Here is a 7229-nt window from a genome sequence, read left to right on the forward strand (position 1 = left end):
TGCAAAAAACCGCATGAAAAAAGACCTATTAGACGAGAAATAACACTTTTTCTAAAAGTATCGAAAATGGTCACTTTTGGCAAAGTAGCAAAGGGGGGACCAGAGGAAAATTTTCAAAAATCGCCGATTTTTTGGTCGAACTTCGGAAGGCTAAAAAAATAGGAAATACAAGTCGCACAATGGCCTAATTAGTATGGATCGAAAGCTAAACTATTGTAGATTCGAACTATGCAAAAAACCGCATGGAAAAAAACCTATTAGACGAGAAATAACACTTTTTCTAAAAGTATCGAAAATGGCCATTTTTGGCAAAGTAGCAAAGGGGGGACCAAAGGAAAATTTTCAAAAATCGCCGATTTTTTGGTCGAACTTCGGAAGGCTAAAAAAATAGGAAATACAAGTCGCACAATGGCCTAATTAGTATGGATCGAAAGCTAAACTATTGTAGATTCGAACTATGCAAAAAACCGCATGAAAAAAGACCTATTAGACGAGAAATGACACTTTTTCTAAAAGTATCGAAAATGGCCATTTTTGGCAAAGTAGCAAAGGGGGGACGAAAGGAAAATTTTCAAAAATCGCCGATTTTTTGGTCGAACTTCGGAAGGCTAAAAAAATAGGAAATACAAGTCGCACAATGGCCTAATTAGTATGGATCGCAAGCTAAACTATTGTACATTTGAACTATGCAAAAAACCGCATGAAAAAAGACCTATTAGACGAGAAATAACACTTTTTCTAAAAGTATCGAAAATGGCCATTTTTGGCAAAGTAGCAAAGGGGGGACCAAAGGAAAATTTTCAAAAATCGCCGATTTTTTGGTCGAACTTCGGAAGGCTAAAAAAATAGGAAATACAAGTCGCACAATGGCCTAATTAGTATGGATCGAAAGCTAAACTATTGTAGATTCGAACTATGCATAAAACCGCATGAAAAAAGACCTATTAGACGAGAAATAACACTTTTTCTAAAAGTATTTTCTAAAAGTAAATTTTCAAAAATCGCCGATTTTTTGGTCGAACTTCGGAAGGCTAAAAAAATAGGAAATACAAGTCGCACAATGGCCTAATTAGTATGGATCGAAAGCTAAACTATTGTAGATTTGAACTATGCAAAAAACCGCATGAAAAAAGACCTATTAGACGAGAAATAACACTTTTTCTAAAAGTATCGAAAATGGCCATTTTTGGCAAAGTAGCAAAGGGGGGACCAAAGGAAAATTTTCAAAAATCGCCGATTTTTTGGTCGAACTTCGGAAGGCTAAAAAAATAGGAAATACAAGTCGCACAATGGCCTAATTACTATGGATCGAAAGCTAAACTATTGTAGATTCGAACTATGCAAAAAACCGCATGAAAAAAGACCTATTAGACGAGAAATAACACTTTTTCTAAAAGTATCGAAAATGGCCATTTTTGGCAAAGTAGCAAAGGGGGGACCAAAGGAAAATTTTCAAAAATCGCCGATTTTTTGGTCGAACTTTGGAAGGCTAAAAAAATAGGAAATACAAGTCGCACAATGGCCTAATTAGTATGGATCGAAAGCTAAACTATTGTAGATTCGAACTATGCAAAAAACCGCATGAAAAAAGACCTATTAGACGAGAAATAACACTTTTTCTAAAAGTATCGAAAATGGCCATTTTTGGCAAAGTAGCAAAGGGGGGACCAAAGGAAAATTTTCAAAAATCGCCGATTTTTTGGTCGAACTTCGGAAGGCTAAAAAAAAATGGAAATACAAGTCGCACAATGGCCTAATTAGTATGGATCGAAAGCTAAACTATTGTAGATTTGAACTATGCAAAAAACCGCATGAAAAAAGACCTATTAGACGAGAAATAACACTTTTTCTAAAAGTATCGAAAATGGCCATTTTTGGCAAAGTAGCAAAGGGGGGACCAAAGGAAAATTTTCAAAAATCGCCGATTTTTTGGTCGAACTTCGGAAGGCTAAAAAAATAGGAAATACAAGTCGCACAATGGCCTAATTAGTATGGATCGAAAGCTAAACTATTGTAGATTTGAACTATGCAAAAAACCGCATAAAAATAGACCTATTAGACGAGAAATAACACTTTTTCTAAAAGTATCGAAAATGGCCATTTTTGGCAAAGTAGCAAAGGGGGGACCAAAGGAAAATTTTCAAAAATCGCCGATTTTTTGGTCGAACTTCGGAAGGCTAAAAAAATAGGAAATACAAGTCGCACAATGGCCTAATTAGTATGGATCGAAAGCTAAACTATTGTAGATTTGAACTATGCAAAAAACCGCATGAAAAAAGACCTATTAGACGAGAAATAACACTTTTTCTAAAAGTATCGAAAATGGCCATTTTTGGCAAAGTAGCAAAGGGGGGACCAAAGGAAAATTTTCAAAAATCGCCGATTTTTTGGTCGAACTTCGGAAGGCTAAAAAAATAGGAAATACAAGTCGCACAATGGCCTAATTAGTATGGATCGAAAGCTAAACTATTGTAGATTTGAACTATGCAAAAAACCGCATGAAAAAAGACCTATTAGACGAGAAATAACACTTTTTCTAAAAGTATCGAAAATGGCCATTTTTGGCAAAGTAGCAAAGGGGGGACCAAAGGAAAATTTTCAAAAATCGCCGATTTTTTGGTCGAACTTCGGAAGGCTAAAAAAATAGGAAATACAAGTCGCACAATGGCCTAATTAGTATGGATCGAAAGCTAAACTATTGTAGATTTGAACTATGCAAAAAACCGCATGAAAAAAGACCTATTAGACGAGAAATAACACTTTTTCTAAAAGTATCGAAAATGGCCATTTTTGGCAAAGTAGCAAAGGGGGGACCAAAGGAAAATTTTCAAAAATCGCCGATTTTTTGGTCGAACTTCGGAAGGCTAAAAAAATAGGAAATACAAGTCGCACAATGGCCTAATTAGTATGGATCGAAAGCTAAACTATTGTAGATTTGAACTATGCAAAAAACCGCATGAAAAAAGACCTATTAGACGAGATTAAACACTTTTTCTAAAAGTATCGAAAATGGCCATTTTTGGCAAAGTAGCAAAGGGGGGACCAAAGGAAAATTTTCAAAAATCGCCGATTTTTGGTCGAACTTCGGAAGGCTAAAAAAATAGGAAATACAAGTCGCACAATGGCCTAATTAGTATGGATCGAAAGCTAAACTATTGTAGATTTGAACTATGCAAAAAACCGCATGAAAAAAGACCTATTAGACGAGAAATAACACTTTTTCTAAAAGTATCGAAAATGGCCATTTTTTTGGCAAAGTAGCAAAGGGGGGACCAAAGGAAAATTTTCAAAAATCGCCGATTTTTTGGTCGAACTTCGGAAGGCTAAAAAAATAGGAAATACAAGTCGCACAATGGCCTAATTAGTATGGATCGAAAGCTAAACTATTGTAGATTTGAACTATGCAAAAAACCGCATGAAAAAAGACCTATTAGACGAGAAAAAACACTGTTTTTAAAAGTATCCAAAATGGCCATTTTTGGCAAAGTAGCAAAGCGGGGACCAAAGGAAAATTTTCAAAAATCGCCAATTTTTGGGCGAACTTCGGAAGGCTAAAAAAATAGGAAATACAAGTCGCACAATGGCCTAATTAGTATGGATCGAAAGCTAAACTATTGTAGATTTGAACTATGCAAAAAACCGCATGAAAAAAGACCTATTAGACGAGAAATAACACTTTTTCTAAAAGTATCGAAAATGGCCATTTTTGGCAAAGTAGCAAAGGGGGGACCAAAGGAAAATTTTCAAAAATCGCCGATTTTTTGGTCGAACTTCGGAAGGCTAAAAAAATAGGAAATACAAGTCGCACAATGGCCTAATTAGTATGGATCGAAAGCTAAACTATTGTAGATTTGAACTATGCAAAAAACCGCATGAAAAAAGACCTATTAGACGAGAAATAACACTTTTTCTAAAAGTATCGAAAATGGCCATTTTTGGCAAAGTAGCAAATGGGGGACCAAAGGAAAATTTTCAAAAATCGCCGATTTTTTGGTCGAACTTCGGAAGGCTAAAAAAATAGGAAATACAAGTCGCACAATGGCCTAATTAGTATGGATCGAAAGCTAAACTATTGTACATTCACACTATGCAAAAAACCGCATGAAAAAAGACCTATTAGACGAGAAATAACACTTTTTCTAAAAGTATCGAAAATGGCCATTTTTGGCAAAGTAGCAAAGGGGGGACCAAAGGAAAATTTTCAAAAATCGCCGATTTTTTGGTCGAACTTCGGAAGGCTAAAAAAATAGGAAATACAAGTCGCACAATGGCCTAATTAGTATGGATCGAAAGCTAAACTATTGTAGATTTGAACTATGCAAAAAACCGCATGAAAAAAGACCTATTAGACGAGAAATAACACTTTTTCTAAAAGTATCGAAAATGGCCATTTTTGGCAAAGTAGCAAAGGGGGGACCAAAGGAAAATTTTCAAAAATCGCCGACTTTTTGGTCGAACTTCGGAAGGCTAAAAAAATAGGAAATACAAGTCGCACAATGGCCTAATTAGTATGGATCGAAAGCTAAACTATTGTAGATTTGAACTATGCAAAAAACCGCATGAAAAAAGACCTATTAGACGAGAAATAACACTTTTTCTAAAAGTATCGAAAATGGCCATTTTTGGCAAAGTAGCAAAGGGGGGACCAAAGGAAAATTTTCAAAAATCGCCGACTTTTTGGTCGAACTTCGGAAGGCTAAAAAAATAGGAAATACAAGTCGCACAATGGCCTAATTAGTATGGATCGAAAGCTAAACTATTGTAGATTTGAACTATGCAAAAAAACCGCATGAAAAAAGACCTATTAGACGAGAAATAACACTTTTTCTAAAAGTATCGAAAATGGCCATTTTTGGCAAAGTAGCAAAGGGGGGACCAAAGGAAAATTTTCAAAAATCGCCGATTTTTTGGTCGAACTTCGGAAGGCTAAAAAAATAGGAAATACAAGTCGCACAATGGCCTAATTAGTATGGATCGAAAGCTAAACTATTGTAGATTTGAACTATGCAAAAAACCGCATGAAAAAAGACCTATTAGACGAGAAATAACACTTTTTCTAAAAGTATCGAAAATGGCCATTTTTGGCAAAGTAGCAAAGGGGGGACCAAAGGAAAATTTTCAAAAATCGCCGATTTTTTGGTCGAACTTCGGAAGGCTAAAAAAATAGGAAATACAAGTCGCACAATGGCCTAATTAGTATGGATCGAAAGCTAAACTATTGTAGATTTGAACTATGCAAAAAACCGCATGAAAAAAGACCTATTAGACGAGAAATAACACTTTTTCTAAAAGTATCGAAAATGGCCATTTTTGGCAAAGTAGCAAAGGGGGGACCAAAGGAAAATTTTCAAAAATCGCCGATTTTTGGTCGAACTTCGGAAGGCTAAAAAAATAGGAAATACAAGTCGCACAATGGCCTAATTAGTATGGATCGAAAGCTAAACTATTGTAGATTTGAACTATGCAAAAAACCGCATGAAAAAAGACCTATTAGACGAGAAATAACACTTTTTCTAAAAGTATCGAAAATGGCCATTTTTGGCAAAGTAGCAAAGGGGGGACCAAAGGAAAATTTTCAAAAATCGCCGATTTTTTGGTCGAACTTCGGAAGGCTAAAAAAATAGGAAATACAAGTCGCACAATGGCCTAATTAGTATGGATCGAAAGCTAAACTATTGTAGATTTGAACTATGCAAAAAACCGCATGAAAAAAGACCTATTAGACGAGAAATAACACTTTTTCTAAAAGTATCGAAAATGGCCATTTTTGGCAAAGTAGCAAAGGGGGGACCAAAGGAAAATTTTCAAAAATCGCCGATTTTTTGGTCGAACTTCGGAAGGCTAAAAAAATAGGAAATACAAGTCGCACAATGGCCTAATTAGTATGGATCGAAAGCTAAACTATTGTAGATTTGAACTATGCAAAAAACCGCATGAAAAAAGACCTATTAGACGAGAAATAACACTTTTTCTAAAAGTATCGAAAATGGCCATTTTTGGCAAAGTAGCAAAGGGGGGACCAAAGGAAAATTTTCAAAAATCGCCGATTTTTTGGTCGAACTTCGGAAGGCTAAAAAAATAGGAAATACAAGTCGCACAATGGCCTAATTAGTATGGATCGAAAGCTAAACTATTGTAGATTTGAACTATGCAAAAAACCGCATGAAAAAAGACCTATTAGACGAGAAATAACACTTTTTCTAAAAGTATCGAAAATGGCCATTTTTGGCAAAGTAGCAAAGGGGGGACCAAAGGAAAATTTTCAAAAATCGCCGACTTTTTGGTCGAACTTCGGAAGGCTAAAAAATAGGAAATACAAGTCGCACAATGGCCTAATTAGTATGGATCGAAAGCTAAACTATTGTAGATTTGAACTATGCAAAAAACCGCATGAAAAAAGACCTATTAGACGAGAAATAACACTTTTTCTAAAAGTATCGAAAATGGCCATTTTTGGCAAAGTAGCAAAGGGGGGACCAAAGGAAAATTTTCAAAAATCGCCGACTTTTTGGTCGAACTTCGGAAGGCTAAAAAAATAGGAAATACAAGTCGCACAATGGCCTAATTAGTATGGATCGAAAGCTAAACTATTGTAGATTTGAACTATGCAAAAAACCGCATGAAAAAAGACCTATTAGACGAGAAATAACACTTTTTCTAAAAGTATCGAAAATGGCCATTTTTGGCAAAGTAGCAAAGGGGGGCCAAAAGAAAATTTTCAAAAATCGCCGACTTTTTGGTCGAACTTCGGAAGGCTAAAAAAATAGGAAATACAAGTCGCACAATGGCCTAATTAGTATGGATCGAAAGCTAAACTATTGTAGATTTGAACTATGCAAAAAACCGCATGAAAAAAGACCTATTAGACGAGAAATAACACTTTTTCTAAAAGTATCGAAAATGGCCATTTTTGGCAAAGTAGCAAAGGGGGGACCAAAGGAAAATTTTCAAAAATCGCCGACTTTTTGGTCGAACTTCGGAAGGCTAAAAAAATAGGAAATACAAGTCGCACAATGGCCTAATTAGTATGGATCGAAAGCTAAACTATTGTAGATTTGAACTATGCAAAAAACCGCATGAAAAAAGACCTATTAGACGAGAAATAACACTTTTTCTAAAAGTATCGAAAATGGCCATTTTTGGCAAAGTAGCAAAGGGGGGACCAAAGGAAAATTTTCAAAAATCGCCGACTTTTTGGTCGAACTTCGGAAGGCTAAAAAAATAGGAAA

Source organism: Montipora foliosa, chromosome 3 (genome assembly GCF_036669935.1).
Source record: "Montipora foliosa isolate CH-2021 chromosome 3, ASM3666993v2, whole genome shotgun sequence".
Classification (NCBI taxonomy): Eukaryota; Metazoa; Cnidaria; class Anthozoa; order Scleractinia; family Acroporidae; genus Montipora; species Montipora foliosa.